The sequence below is a fragment of the Jaculus jaculus genome, chromosome 7, assembly GCF_020740685.1.
Source record: "Jaculus jaculus isolate mJacJac1 chromosome 7, mJacJac1.mat.Y.cur, whole genome shotgun sequence".
Taxonomy (NCBI): Eukaryota; Metazoa; Chordata; class Mammalia; order Rodentia; family Dipodidae; genus Jaculus; species Jaculus jaculus.
In genome coordinates this window covers 80,520,998-80,536,433 of record NC_059108.1, presented here as the reverse complement: position 1 = coordinate 80,536,433, position 15,436 = coordinate 80,520,998, and the positions used below count along the sequence as shown (strand labels likewise).

The following is a 15,436-nucleotide window of genomic DNA, read 5'->3' as shown; positions in this document are numbered from 1 at the left end:
TTTTTAATTGGGAGATTATTGATAATTGTCGGATCTCCATGCTTGTTATAGGTCTATTTAAGTGATTAATCTCATCTTGGTTTAATTTAGGTAGGTCATATAAATTAAGGAAATCTTCCATCTCTTTCAGATTTTCATACTTTGTGGAGTATATGCTTCTATAGTAAGTCCCTATGAGTTTTTGAATTTTTCTGGCATCTGTTGTGATGTTACCTTTTTCATCTTTGATTTTATTAATTTGTGTCTCTTTTCTCTTTCTTTTGGTCAGATTTGCTAAGGGTTTATCAATCTTTTTTATCCTTTCAAAGAACCAACTCTTTGTTTCATTAATTCTTTGGATTTTTTTTTTGTTTCTATTTCATTAATTTCTGCCCTAATCTTTATTATTTCTTCCTGCCTACTGATTTTTAGTTTGCCTTGTTCTTCTTTTTCCAAGGCTTTAAGGTGAAGTATTAAGTCATTTACTTGCGACCTTTCTAATTTCTTAATATAGGCACTTAAGGCTATAAATTTACCTCTTAGAACTACCTCATTGTGTCCCAGAGATTTTGATATGTTCTGTTCTCATTATCATTTGACTCTATAAATTTTTTGATTTCCTTCTTGATTTCCTCATTGACCCATTCATCATTTAGTAGTGTATTATTTAGTTTCCATGATTTTGTGTATGCTCTATAGCCTTTTTTGCTACTGATTTGTAGTTTAATTCCATTGTGGTCAGATAGAATGCAAGGAATTATTTCAATTTTCCTGAATGTGTTAAGATTTGCTTTGTGTCCTAATATATGGTCTATTTTAGAGAATGTTCCATGTGCTACTGAAAAGAATGTATATTCTGCAGCCTTTGGATGAAATGTCCTGTATATATCTGTTAGGTCCATTCCTTCTATGAACTCATTTAGTCCAGATGCTTCTCTGTTTATGTTTTCCCGGGATGACCTGTCAGTTGATGAGAGTGGTGTGTTAAAGTCACCCACTACCACTGTGTTTGGTGTTATCTGTGACCTTAGTTCTAATAGTGTTTGATTGACGAATTTTGGAGCCCTCATGTTAGGTGCATATATGTTTAGGATTGTAATGTCCTCATGTTGGAGTGTGCCCTTAATCAATATAAAGTGACCTTCCTTATCTTTTGTTGACTAAGGTTGGACTGATGTCTACCTTGTCAGATATTAGGATAGCAACCCCTGCTTGTTTTCTAGGCCCATTTGCTTGACACACCTTTATCCAACCTTTCACCCTAAGATAATGTCCATCCTTTGTAGAAAGGTGAGTTTCTTGGAGACAACAAAGTGTAGGATCCTGCTTTTTAACCAAGTCTGCAAACCTATGTCTTTTGGTTGGGGCATTGAGGCCGTTGATATTAAGACATATTATTGAAAGGTGTGTATTATGTTTTCCTTTTTTTTGTGTGTGGCTCCAGTTCTACCTTTGCTCTCTTATGTTAACTAGTATTTGAGTATTGCTTGTTTTTTCTAGGTTCCTTATATGTGTGCTTTCCCTTTTCTTCAGCATGGAGGTTTCTATCAAGTATTTCCTGTAGAGCTGGTTTTGTCTTCAAATATTCCTTTAACCTGCTTTTGTCATGGAATGTCCTTAATTCTCCGTCTATTTGAATGGATAGCTTTGCAGGATAAAGTAACCTTGATAACAGTTGTTATCTTTCAGAACTTGGATTACATCACTCTAAGCCCTTCTGGCTTTTAAAGTTTTTGTTGAATAATGTTCTGTAATCATGATGGGCTTGCCTTTGTAAGTAACTTGATTTTTCTCTCTAACTGTTTTCAATATTTTTTCTTTGGTTTGTGTGTTTTGTAGTTTGATTATAATATGGTGTGGAGAAGCCTTTTCCAGGTTTTGTCTGGCTGGGGTTCTAAAGGCTTCCTGTATGTGCATTGGCACCTCTTTCCCAATTTGGGTGAAGTTTTCTTCTGTGATTTTGTTGAAGAAGCCTACTATGCCTTTGGAGTGGAATTCTTCTTCTACTATGCCCTGATTCTTATATTTGATCTTTTCATAGTGTCCCAAATATTTTGAAATTCCCACTCATACTTTTCTATAAGTTTGTCTTTCTCTTTGTTGGCCTGTATTAGATCTGCCAGCTGGTCTTCTATCTTAGATATTCTGTCCTCTCCTTCATCCATTCTACTGGTGAGATTTTCTTCATTTTTTTTTTATTCCATTAACTGTGTTCTTCATTGCTAGTAATTCTGACTGGTTTTTCTTTATTATTTCTATTTCCTTATTTATGTCTTATATTGCCTTCTTTGTTTCATGAAATTGGTGTCCTGCGTCTTCTTTGATTCCTTTGTTGAGTTCCTTTTTGACTCCTTTGATTTGTTCTCTGACTTCTTTGAACATATTTACAATCATTCTTTTGAAATCTTTCTCAAGCATTTCCTCTAACTCGTTCTCGGTGGAGGTCATTTCTGATGCATTATTACTGTTAGGTGGATTTATATTGTCTTCCTTTTAGTGTTTCTTGTGTTATAATGTATATATTTTTGCAACTTGGATTAAGTTAATGCTGGATTTTCTAGCTAGCTAGGTAATCTTAGCTGTATCAATTGATTTGATGTTATATATTTTCAGGGTAGGAGCTTAAGGTGTTAGGTGTGGCTTTTAAGGTTCTCAGAGTATCTACAAAGGTGTTCCTAGGGGTTGAGTTTCCCTGTTATGGGAGTATTCAAGCAGGCTGAGTGGAATAAAATACAGGTAGATTCTAAAATTGGACTAAACACTGTACACATTCAATCAAAATCAGCACTAAATATTTATGCAAGAGTAGTTATTATAACAACCAGATCCTCTATCAACAAAGAGGTTAAGATTTCTGGTCTGTTGAAGGATCCAAGTCAGCTTGTGACCAAGTGACACCCTTCCCTGTTGCAATCAATCCCAGTTACCTTTTTGGATGATTTTGGTCTCAGTCAAGTTGCTGTTACGGTCATTGGGCTACTGTCCTGACTTCTGGAGCTGGGCACTGGCTTTTCCTGTGGGGCAAACCGAGGCTGGCAACTGTCACCCTCGCTGCTGTAATCGCTACTGCTGCTGCTGAAGCTGCTGCTACTGGACCTGTCACCGCTGCTGCTAAGGCTGCCGCTGCCAGGTCTGTCACCGCTGCTGCTGAAGCTGCTGCTGCTGCTGCTGCTGTAGCTGCCCTGCTGCCTCTGAAGCTGCTGCTGCTGGATCTGCTTCTGCTGCCTCTGAAGCTGCCGCTACTGGATCTGCGGCTGCTGGGGCCACTATTGCCGGTGCTGGAGCTGCTGATGTTGCTGCCGGACCCTGCTCCTGCTTGGGTCCTGCTGTCAGCTCATGTTGGCATGGCCGGGTCCGGGACCACTGCTCTGTTCGCTGGAGCTGGGCTCAGGCAGTGGGGGAGGGGAGGGAGCCACAGCTGCTCTGGTTCTCTTGCTGTTCCAGGTGTTCTTCAACCTTGTGATCTGCTCCTCTGTTGTTCACTGCTGCTCTCCCTTCACTTTTCTTGAGTTGCGGAGAGCTCCAGTGTGAGTGGAAGCTCCCTGCACCTGGCTTTTCCTGTGGCTCAGGCCAAGCCTGGCAGCTTTCTGGTATGCTGCCTCCGCCACTGTGGTTGGCGGACCTGCTGGGGCCACTTTTGCCGGCCTGTGTTGTCTCTGGATGCTCTGGATCTCTTCTACTTCTCCACTGCCATTTCCATTTCCTATACACCTCACTTTTTAGTAAAAGTGTATATTTTGATGAATTTTTTTGGTCTTTCCCCCCCTAGGCTGCTTTGGCGTGGTACCTATGCCGCCATCTTAACTGGAAGTCTGAGATTTGCTTTGTGTCCTAATATATGGTCTATTTTAGAGAATGTTCCATGTGCTGCTGACAAAAATGTATATTCTGCAGCATTTGGATGGATTTTCTGTAGATTTCTGTGACATCATTTAATTCAAATGTCTCTGTTTATTTTTTGCCTGGCTGATCTGTCAATTGATGAGAATGGGGCATTGAAGTCTCCCAGTACACTTGCATTTAATGTTATCTGTGACCTTAAGTCTAATAGTGTTTGTTTGATGAAACTGGGAGCCCCCATGTTAGGTGCATATATGTTTAGGACTGTAATGTCCTCCTGCTGGAGTATTCCTTTAATCATAAAATGACCTTCTTTATCTTTCTTCACTAATGTTGGTTTGAAGTCTATCCTGTCTGATATTATGATAGAAACACCCGCTTATTTCCTATGTTCATTTGCTTGAAATACCATTTTTCATCCTTTCACCCTAAGGTGGTATCTATCTTTTATTGAGAGATAAGTTTCCTAGAGGCAACAAATAGCAGGATCCTACCTTTTAATCCAGTCTGCAAGCCTGTGTCTTTTGGATGGTACATGGAGGCCATTGATATTAAGTTATTATTGAAAGGTATGCATTTATTCTCACCATTCTTCTTATTTTGTAGGGTTTCCTGTTTTCCCTTTACATATTTGTTTTAACTGTTATTTGAGTGTGCTTTATTTTTTCCTATTTCCTCCTGTGTGGGTTTTGCTTTCTCTTCTGCATTAAAATTCTTTTAATTATTTTCTATAGAGCTGGTTTAGTTGTCATAAATTCCTGTAGCCTGTTTTTGTTGTAGAATGTCCTTGTTTCTCCATCAATTTGGATACATAGCTTTGCAGGACAAAGTAATCTTGAAAGTTGTTATCTTTCAGAACTTGGAATATGTCATTCCAAGCCATTCTGGCTTTTAAAATTTGTGTTGAGTAATCTGCAGTATTCTTATGGGCTTGCCTTTGTAGATGACTTGCTTCTCCTAACTGCTTTCAATATATTTTCTTTGGTTTGTGTGTTTTGTAATTTAATTGTAACATGGTGAGGAGAGCTTCTTTCCAGACTTTGTCCATTTGGTGCTCTAAAAGATTCTTGTATCTGCATTGGCATATCTTTCCCAATTTTGGGAAGATTTTCTTTTTTGATTTTGTTGAAAACACCTACTAAGCCTCTGGACTGAAATTCTTCTCCTTCTCTTATACCCTGAATTCTTATGTTTGATCTTTTCATATTGTCCCGGATATCTTGAAATTCCCATTCATACCTTGCTATTAGCTTGTCTTTCTCTTTGTTGGACTGTATTAGATCTGCCACCTGGTCTTCTAGTTTAGATATTCTGTTCTCTACTTCATCCATTCTACTGGTGGAACTTTTCACAGAGCTTTTTATTTTATTGCTCGTATTCTTCAGAGCCAGGATTTCAGCCTGGTTTTTCTTCAGTATTTCTATTTTTTTTTTACTAATGTCTTGTAATGACCTCTTTATTTCATTAGGCTGGTTTCCTGTGTTCTCTTTCAGAAGTTTGTTTTCTTCTTTAATTACTTGGTCTTCTTCTTTGATTCCCTTCTTTTCTTCTCTGATTTCTTTGAGCATAGATACCATCATTTTCTTGAAATCTTTGTCAGGGATTTCATCTAAAACAGTCTCATTGGTGATCATTTCTGATGGATTTATAGTTTTTGGTGGGACTGTATTATCTTGATTCTTTTGAGTTTCTTGTATTACATTGTAGCAACTTTTGCAGCCTGAATTGATTTGATGCTTGGGTTTTCTACGTATCTGCAATGTTCCCAGAGGTGGCACTCCACCTCTATATACCCTCAGGATATGAGTTCAAAGTGCCAGGTGTAGCTTGTGTCCGCCAATCAAGCCACAGAAGTAATCCTGGGTGTTGAGTTTGCTTGCTAAGCAATTATTCTAGTGGAGTGGGTGGAATAATTTACTGGCAAATTTTAAACTTCAACTGAGTAACATACACAATCAATAGAAGCAGCACAAAGTATGCAATTGTGGGGATTAAAACAAACAGATAGTCATATAAAGCAAAATCCCTAAGGGTGTGTGGTGTTATACACCCTTAATCTTGTCAGCTGGGAGGAAGAGATTTCTGTTCTGAATTGGGTTCCAGGTCAACCTGGATCTGGATCAGACCCTGCCCCCAATAATGACAGAAGCAAAAAACAAAGGCTTTCTACATATGAAAGCACCAAAGGCTATAAAATTCAACTCCCAAATACAGGTTACTTGAAAATGGTAACGCCAACCAAGAAAATATACCTCATAATCTGCCCTGACAAGGAAAGAGAGATTAGTTCTTGCAGGACTATTTTTTTTTAATTTTTATTTATTTATTTATTTATTTGAGAGTGACAGACACAGAGAGAAAGACAGATAGAGGGAGAGAGAGAGAATGGGCACGCCAGGGCTTCCAGCCTCTGCAAACGAACTCCAGACGCGTGCGCCCCCTTGTGCATCTGGCTAACGTGGGACCTGGGGAACCGAGCCTCGAACTGGGGTCCTTGGGCTTCACAGGCAAGCGCTTAACCACTAAGCCATCTCTCCAGCCCTATTTTTTTTTTTTTTTGTCAGACAGCCTTGTTACCTTTTGGGGTGGCTTCCAATCTCACCAATGCCAAGTACCCACCTCGATCCCTCCGTGTTGTGCTGTGCAGCTGTACCTCTGACCTGCTCTGCTGGCTGTGCTGCCACTGGTGGTTGAATGTTGGAGGTTCGTGGTTTTGATGGTCGGGGATGGGAGAGTTCAGACTTCTGGAGTTACACTTTCAGTAGCTCTTTAGTTGATCTCAGCTGTCTTTCCTTCAGATTTCTTAACTTTGCAAGAAGGCTGATGGAGTTGAAAAATCTGTTGCTTGGTCTCTGCTGCTGCCGCCTGGTGTGCCTGGCGGAAGTGCCCTGGATGGGTATGCAGATCACAGCCACAATCATCTCAGTGGGACTCTGGCCATTTTCCTCCTTTCTGGTGGGTCTTTGTCTCTCGGGCTTCTCTTCAGTGTCTAAGAATAACCTATACTCCTTCACTTTTCAGAAGAGTGTATTTTGCTGGGGTTTTGCTTAAATCCTTCCCTAGACTGGTTTGGCATGGCTCCTCATCTGCCATTTTATCCAGAAGTCTCCAGAAAGAATTTTTAAAATGTCCTCAGTGACTGGAATTGTGCTTAGCACACAGCAGGGGCACACTAAAAGTTTGTAAGGTGAGGACCTTAGTTCAAGGCCATGTTGGATGCTTGTAACCCAAGCACTGGGGAGGTGGAGACAGGTAGATTCAGAAGGCTCATTGTCAGTCTAGCCACTTGGTGAGTACCAGGCTAGTGACAGACCCTGCCTCATAAAAAGGTGGACAGCACCTGAGGAATGACACCCACGATTGTTCTTTGGCCTTCACATTGCACATATTTGCACATACACATGCACATGAACAGGCACACATATATGAACACACATGTTTATGTTCATATTACATATTATTAAGGGTTAGATGTATACCTCAGTGGCAGAGCACTTGCCTAATTTAGCTATCCCTCTCCCTCTCACACATCCACACGCTCTCTGTTGAGTATGTCATGAGCAGCTCCACCCCACTCATCCAGGCAGCTTCAACTGTGAGTGGAGCAATGGCGCTGCCCCCAGGAGACCAACAGCTCACCTCTTACTGCAGCTTTGTGACGGCCACCTACAAACAGCTGTGTGCACCCAGTGTGGACTTGTCCATCACATGTTGACCTTGGCAAAGCTGCCAGCTATATTTTTAGCAAGGATTTGGTTTTGGGCTGGAGAAACTAGATGCGCAAACAAAGTCATGCCATAGTGTGGAATTCTCAACACTGAGTTCACCTAATATAGACACTAGTGAAGTTACTGGGACCTTGGAGACCAAATATAAATGATGTGAGTCTGATCTGGTTTTCACAGAAAAATAGAACAGTGGTAACACTTAAACAGATATTGCAGTTGAAGACCAGGTTTGTCAAGGTTTGAAACTGACATTGATCCTATCTTCTCACCAAGCACAGGACAGAGAAGTGGTAACATCAAATTCTCTTTCAAATGGGAGTGTGCAAATCTTGGTTGTGATGTTGACTTTGATTCTGTTGGACCTGCAATTGTAGTTCACCTGTCTTTGGCTATGAGAACTGGCTTGCTGGGTACCAGATGACCTTTGACAGTGCCACATCAAAGCTGATAAGGAAAGCCTTTGTTGTGAGACACACAATCTGGGGACTTCCAATTACATGGTGGGGCACAATTTGCAAGGGTACATTTATCAAAAAGCACATGAAGATCTTGACAATTCAGTAAATCTTGATTAGACTTCAGGTTCCAACTGCACTCAGATTGGCATTGCAGCCAAATGTTAGTTGGATTCTATCCCAGCTGAGTGGGCTACACTTGGAGTCCATGGCTGCTGAGAAGCAGACCCTGTCTTCTTTGGTAGATAGCAGGGAATTCGTGCTGGAGGCACAAACAGGGCTTGCTCTGGAACTAAAGGCTTATTCTAGCTAACCAAAATTGCTGGGATTAGATAGCAAAAGGTTTGGCTTGGCTGGGGAAATGGCTTAGCAGTTAAGTTGTTTGCCTATGAAGCCTAAGGACCCTGGTTCAATTCTCCAGAACCCACATTAGCCAGATGTACAAGGGGGCACATGCGTCTGGAGTTCATTTGCAGTGGCTTGAGGCTCTGGCATGCTCATTCTATCTTTCTCTCTGCCTTGTCCTTTCTCTCTCTCTCAAATAAAATTAAAAAAAAGGGGGGGTTGGCTTTACTATATTTTCATGTGTCTAGCAAGTTCCCTCAGTCCCAAGAAGGGGTCCAAAGCAAAGGATGATCTAAACAAGAGCTGTATTTCAAACACTTAAGACAGTTTCTTGTTAGCTGGCATCTAGTGAATTGGTTATCTAGTAACCAATGCTGCAGTTTGGCAGTCAAAAATACACAAATGGGGCTGGAGAGAATGGCTCAGCAGTTAAGGCACTTTCCTACAGACCTTAATGACCCTCGTTCCAATCCCCAGCGTCCACATGGAGCCAGATGCACAAAGTAGCATATGTATCTGGAGTCTGTTTGCAGTGATTGGAGTCCCTGGTGTGCCCATTCTCTTTGTTTGTTTCTCTTCTATCTCCCTCTGCTTGTAAATAAATAATAAATAAATAAACAACATGCACAAATGTCTTTAACTGTCAAATGAGGTACTCACAAATAATGAAATGAACCTTTATGAAAACTGGAAAACAGAAGAGTGAAGATGTTTGTGTATGTCTACATATTTGTGTATGTTTATATATGACTTTTATGTATGGAAAGGTTGTGACATAAAAACAAGCTTGTAATGGATGAAATGGCCTAAGAGAAGTAAGTAGAACAAAACTACAATAGCCCTGAGATGGGGGAGTAAGGCATGAGCTATGTACTTTTGGGACATGGAGCCAGCTAAGATATGATTTGGACTCAAGTGTTGGAAGCTGCATCAAACCAGCTCATGCTCAACTTCTTGTTTACAAGATAGATGCAGTATTGCAGAAAATAGGGAAGGATGTGTCAAAATCTAACATTCCTTGTCAGGGATGCTCTCTAACTTTGTTAAGAGTCATGGGTTTTAGAATTAGCTGGAGAACTTTCCCAGAGTATACACATAGCGCACATACACATCTTCAAAGTTTTATTTTTTTCAAGGCAGGGTTTCACTCTAGCTCAGGCTGACCTGGAATTCACTATGTAGTCTCAGGATGGCCTTGAACTCACTGTGATCCTCCTACCTCTGCCTCCTGGCACTTTTTTCCTTTTTTTTTTTTTTTTAATTATTTATTTGCAAGCAGAGAGATATAGAAGATAGATGGATAGATCGAGAATGGGTGGGCACACCAGAGTCTCCAGCTACTGCAAATGAATTCCAGATGCACGTACCACTGTGTATCTTGCTTAATGTGGGTATTGGGGACTCAAACCTGGGGATTAGGTTTTATAGGCACACTAATTGTCTTAACTGCTGAGCCATCTCTCCATTCCTCTTCTTGTTCTTTTTTCATATGTATTTGTTATTGTGTGTGTATGTGTGTATAGCAGCCAGAGATTGATGTCAAGTATAGTCATCAGTTGCTCTCTTCTTTGCTTTTTGAGACAGGGTCCCTCACCAGATCTAGATTAGCTTGCCAGTGAGCACCAGGAATTCCCTGTCTCCTCCTTTACAGTGCTGGGTTTACAGGAGTGCACTACCAAGCCAGGCATTTTATCTGGGTGCTGAGGATCCAAACTCAGGTTGTCACTGAGTCCTCTCCTCTCCTCCTCTCCCCCTCTCCCCCTCTCCCCCTCCTCTCCCCTCTTGCAATAGCAAGAGGACATGTCACACCCATTCTCCCTAAGAAATAAATAAAATAAAAATCCCTGCAGAAATACACTTGCTTGCATAAGAATAATATTGCATGTGTACTGTATCCAGTAATCACTATAGTTTATACGTTTTTTTTTTTTTTTAAGGTAGGGTCTCACTCTGGTCCAGGCTGACCTGGAATTAACTCTGTAGTCTCAGGGTGGCCTTGAACTCACGGCGATCCTCCTACCTCTGCCTCCCGAGTGCTGGGATTAAAGGCGTGTGCCACCATGCCCGGCATTTATACTTTTAATTGCTGAATTTCTCCGACTGTAGTCTCTAATGCTATCATATTGAGATAATTTATAACTGGTTTTCATAATGGCCCAGAAAACTACATGAAACAAATATGAGTACATACTATTAGCCAGAAACCCCTGAAACTACGATGAAATAATAATTATTCATTTATTTATGTGTGAGAGAGGGATAGAGAGAGAGAGAGAACTCCAGACACATGTATCACTTTGTACATCTGGCTTTATGTGGTTGCTGGTCACTTGAAACCAGGGCAGAAGCATTTGCAAGCCTTCAGTTGTGGACTATCTCCCAAGCACTGAAAAAAAAAAAGTGAAATATTTGAGATACTTATATGTTGTGAGAGAAGGAAAATTTGTGCAGTCTTCTTTTTTTTTTTTTTTTGAGGAATATTAATCATCTAAAATTCTTACCCAGCTTTTCATCTAGAAATTTCACTTTAAGAGTTTATACTAGGGGCTGGAGAGATGGCTTAGCGGTTAAGAGCTTGCCTGTGAAGCCTAAGGACCCTGGTTCGAGGCTCGATTCCCCAGGACCCACGTTAGCCAGATGCACAAGGGGGTGCATGTGTCTGGAGTTCGTTTGCAGAGGCTGGAAGCCCTGGTGCGCCCATTCTCTCTCTCTCCCTCTATCTGTCTTTCTCTCTATGTCTGTCGCTCTAAAATAAATATAGATAAACAAAGAAAAAAAAAAGAGTTTATACTAAATACAAAGTTCAGTGAATCAGTGGACATTTTATAGACTGTCCATCATGTTCCAGTGTCCCAGGTTTTGGAAATGCTGTGAAGAACATGACAATAGGGCTTCCTAGAGTTTCCATTTTAGCAGAACAGAAAACAAACAAATAAAAGGAGGCATCCTGAAGTGACAGTGTAATAGAAAAACAAAAGCCTGGTGTGGTGGTGCACACCTTTAATCCCAGTACTCAGGAGGCAGAGATAGGATTGCTGTGAATTCAAGGCCAGTCTGGGATGAATTTCATCACACTGGGCTAGAAAGAGACCCTACATTGAGATAGGAATTGGAATGGGTTGGGAGCCAAGCACTTCCTGTTTGCTTAGAAAAGGATACTGCAGGGGCTGGAGAGATGGTTCAGCTGGTCAGCGCTTGCCTGTGAAGCCTGAGCCCCCAGGCTCCAGGCTCGATTCCACAGGACCTACGTTAGCCAGATGCACAAGGGGGCGCACGCATCTGGAGTTGTTGGCAGTGGCTGGAGGCCCTGGCATGCCCATTTCTCTCTCTATCTGCCTCTTTCTCTCTGTCTCTCAAGTAAATAAATAAATTTTTTTTTTTTTTTTAAAAAGGATACTGCAGAAACAGCTAAGTTGGTGCTTGAAGAGAAAAGGACAGTGTTGTGAGATCAGGGGCAAGGCATGGGCAGGTGTTACCAAGATCATAAGGTGACCTTGTTTGTTGTCTGTGGATGATAGGAGGTGAGTGGAGCTAAACATAGTGAACAGGGGGAGGTGAGGGAAAGAAGAAATCAGGCCTAGGCCTGCTCCCAAAGGTCAGGCTGGGACTTTGTATTCAGTTTCAAATGTGACATGAAACTACTGGAGGGGCTTGGAGCACAGAGCAAGGACAGGATAAGATCTGATATATCCACTTAGGCTTTTATTTCAGCATATTTCAAAGCTTCAAGAATAGTTCAGAGAAACAACCAGTGTCTTTTTATCCAGACATCATTTTTAAACTTTTTGCCACATTTGTATTCTTATCCTTTCTTCCTCAATCTTGCTCTCTCTATATATGCATATCTATACTCATGTCTTAATGTCAGTTTGTAGATCATAGGAAAAAGATGTTCTATTTTTGAAAAGAATATTCACTTATATAGTTGTCAATATAGGATCTAAAGTTTGGAACATTGATACAGAATTTATTAGTCCCTACTACAGTTTCATCCAGCATCCTCTGATGTCCCCTCCCTTTTTGTTTGCCCTTTCCCAAGGCATAGATCCAGTAGCATTTAGAACCCATGCATTTTTTAAATATATTTTTTATTTTTATTTATTTATTTATTTATTTGACAGAGAAAGAGGGAGAGAGAGAGAGAGCGAGAGAAAGAAAGAAAGAGAGAGAGAGACTGGGCATGTCCGGGCCTCCAGCCACTGCAAAAGAACTCCAGACGCATGCGCCCCCTTGTGCATCTGGCTAATGTGGGTCCTGGGGAATCGAACCTGGGTCCTTTGGCTTTGCAGGCAAATGCCTTAACTGCCAAGCCATCCATCCAGCCCGAGCCCATGTATTTTTAATCTACTTTACAGGAAATTTTATAGCAGCACCTTCGGTATTTCTTCATCCTTCATGGTAGTGACAATTTTCAAGAGAACAGTTTATTATAAAAACATTCTTCAGGTTAGTTGTCTGCTAAGTACTCATGATTAGATGCAGTTTGTGCTTTCTAGTTGCAACAGAAATCTCTTCCAGTTGGAATACAATTGAATGTTAAAATTATCAGCATGTGTTATACTGTTTATTTATACGCTGTATAATTCCAACTTGAAATGTAAATATAAGTACTTGACTCATACATAGAAGCATCTAGAATTATATAATTTGCATTTTAAACTTCTTTTTATTGACAACTTATATAATCATAGACAATAAACCATGATAATTCCCTCTCCTTCCCCACATTCCCCTTCAAAAATCCACTCTTCCATATCGACTCCCCTTGTCATTTAGTCTCTCTTTTATTTTGATGCCATTATCTTTTCCTCCCATTATTAGGGTCTTGTGTAGGTAGTACTAAGAACTGTGAGATCATGGATATCGAGGCCAATTTGTGTCTGGAACATTGCATTATAAGCAGTCCTACCTTTCTTTGGGTCTTACGTTCTTTCTGACACCTCTTCCACAATGGACCCTGAGCCTTGGAGGGTGTGATAGAGATGTTTCAGTGCTGGACACTCCTCTATCACTCTTTTCAGGGTCTTACTATCTATTTCTGGTGGGAAATCAACCCTCTCCTCCTACTCTTTTAGCCCCATTCTAGCTTACTGGCCTCTGCTACTGACTTTTACTCTAACTCACATACATGTCTAACATTTGTAGCTAGGATCCACATATACGAGAGAACACGTGTTGTTTGGTTTTCTGGGCCTGGGTTACCTCACTTAGTATAATCTTTTCCAGATCCATCCATTTCCCTGAACATTTCAAAATTTCATTTTTCTATACTGTTGAATAGAACTCCATTGTACAAATGTACCACATCTTAATTATCCATGCATGAGTTGAAGGACACCAAAGCTGGTACCATTTCCTAGCTATTGTGAATAGAGCAGCAAGAAACATGGTTGTGCAAGTATCTCTTAGGTAGTGAGAAGAGTCCTTAGGATATATGCCTAGGTGTAGTATAGCTGGGTCATGTGGCAAATCTATTTTTAGCTGTCTCAGGAACCTCCACAGTGATTTCCACAATGACTGGACCAGATTGCATTCCCACCAACGGTGTAGAAGGGTTCCTCTTTTTCCACATCCTCATCAGCATTTATTGTTATTTGTTTTCTTGATGATAGCCATTCTGGCAGGAGTGAGATGGAATCTGAAAGTAGTTTTAATTTGCATTTCTCTCATGGCTAAGAAAGGAGAACTTTTTTTTATATTTACATGCCATCTGCATTTTTTCTTTTGAGATTTCTCTATTTAGTTTCATAGCCCATTTTTAAAATTGGGTTGTTTGATTTCTTATTAGTTAATTTTTTGAGTTCTTTGTATATCCTGGATTTTAATCCTCTGTCAGATGTATAGCAAGCAAAGATATTCTTCCATTCTATAGGCAACCACATTGCACTATTCACAGTGTTCTTTGCTGCACAAAAGCTTATTATTTAGTGAGGTCCCAGTGGTTGATAAATGGTTTTATTTCCTAAGCAACTAGGGCTATATTCAGGAAGTCATTGCCTATGCAAATATGTTGACATTTCCCCCCTACTTTTTCCTCTAGCAGTTTCAGGTCTGATATTAAGGTCTTTTATCTATTTGGATTTAATTCTTGTGCATGGAGAGAAAAAAGGCTCTATTTTCATCCTTCTACATATAGATAACCACTTTTCCCAGCACCATTTGTTAAAGAGGCTGTCTTTTCCCCAGTGAATATTTTTGTTGAAAATCAGGTGGCTGTAGCTGCCTGTATTTACATCTGTGTCCTCTATTGTGTTCCATCAATCTATGTGTCTGTTTTTATGTCAGTACCATGATATTTTTGTTACTATGGCTCTGTAATATATCTTTTTTTTTTTTTTTTTGGTTTTTCGAGGTAAGGTTTCACTTTAGCCCAGGCTGACCTGGAATTCACTATGGGAGTTTCAGGGTGGCCTCGAACTCATGGCGATCCTCCTACCTCTGCCTCCCAAGTGCTGGGATTAAAGGCGTGCGCCACCATCCTGGCTCTGTAATATATCTTAAAATCAAGTATAGTGATACTTTCACCCTTACTTTTGTGGCTTAGAATTGTCTTGGCTATTTGAGGTTTTATTTATTTATTTTGTGCTTCCAAATGAGTTTTAGGACTTTTTTCCCTTTCCATGAAGAATGCCATTGGAATTTTGAAGGGAATTGCATTAAGTATGTAGATTATTTTTGTTAAGATTGACATTTTCACAATATTGATTCTTCCAACCCAAGAATATGGGATGTTTTTCCATTTCCTAGTGCCTTCTGCAATTTTTCTCTTGAGTGTTTTAAATTTTTCATTGTAGAGATCCTTCTCTTCATTGGTTAGGTTCATTCCAAGGTACTTTATTTATTATTTATTTATTTATTTATTTTTTGAGGTAGGGTTTTGCTCTAGCTCAGGCTGACCTGGAATTCACTATATAGTCTCAGGGTGACCTTGAACTCATGGCAATCCTCCTACTTCTGCCTCCTGAGTGCTGGGATTAAAGGTGTGTGCCACCAGGCCTGGCTTATTTATTTATTTTTTTGATACAATTGTGAATGGGTGTGTTTCCCTGATTTTTTTCCTCAGCATGTTTGTTGTTAGTATATAGGAAG

The 15,436-nt window shown here is 40.3% G+C and overlaps 1 pseudogene; it reads left to right on the top strand.

Moving 5' to 3' along the window:
• Positions 1 to 8,170, top strand: part of LOC101618214 — a 31,435-nt pseudogene extending 23,265 nt beyond the window's left edge.
• The last annotated feature ends 7,266 nt before the right edge of the window (positions 8,171 to 15,436 follow it).